This window comes from Myotis davidii, unplaced genomic scaffold (genome assembly GCF_000327345.1).
Source record: "Myotis davidii unplaced genomic scaffold, ASM32734v1 scaffold1439, whole genome shotgun sequence".
Taxonomy (NCBI): Eukaryota; Metazoa; Chordata; class Mammalia; order Chiroptera; family Vespertilionidae; genus Myotis; species Myotis davidii.
Window position 1 is genome coordinate 1,510,577 of NW_006292342.1, and position 522 is coordinate 1,511,098.

The 522-nt window shown below is 64.0% G+C and overlaps 1 protein-coding gene across 1 annotated transcript in view; it reads right to left on the reverse strand.

Annotated features, from left to right (window-relative positions):
* Nucleotides 1-165, reverse strand: part of ELOF1 (ELF1 homolog, elongation factor 1) — a 6,395-nt gene extending 6,230 nt beyond the window's left edge. The window contains exon 1 of the mRNA XM_006765811.2: nucleotides 73-165. The gene's annotated coding sequence lies outside the window, so the exon portion shown is untranslated. The remainder of the gene's footprint in view (nucleotides 1-72) is intronic.
* Nucleotides 166-522: the final 357 nt, after the last annotated feature.

Genomic DNA, 522 nt, shown 5'->3' on the forward strand with positions numbered 1-522 from the left:
TACCCCGTGAGGCCCCGAGTCGAAGAGCACCCTGCCCGCCCGGCTCCAACGCCCTCCCGCGAGAACCGTCACCTGCACGAGCCTTCCCTCCTTGCGACAGCCTCGTTCACCCGGGAGACAGTGACTTCCGTTTCTCAGCGGAAGCGGAACCTCTTATCCCCTCAGGTCCCGCCCACCGCAGCGGGATAGCCCAATAAGCAGGACCCGCCTCCTCCTCCAACATCTCTGTGCGCATGCGCACTCTCCTGGGGAGGGGGGAGGGAAGGGGAGCCCACGGGAGTTTCTCAGTGCGCCTGCGCGTGGGTTCGAGCGCGAGCGAGTATTACTTCTCTGCATTTCCCGCGTTTTGGTGGCGCTGGGCCCGGCCGGTCCTGAGCTGGAAAGGTCTCCTGTCCTCGGTCGCACTATCTTCCTGGGGGTGTCTCACTTGCCTTTCCCGATTCAAGCCCCAGCCCCTCGCAGCCCACCCAGCTCTCCCCACGTGGGACACATTAAACTATACCGGTGCTGGAGACTCTTTCC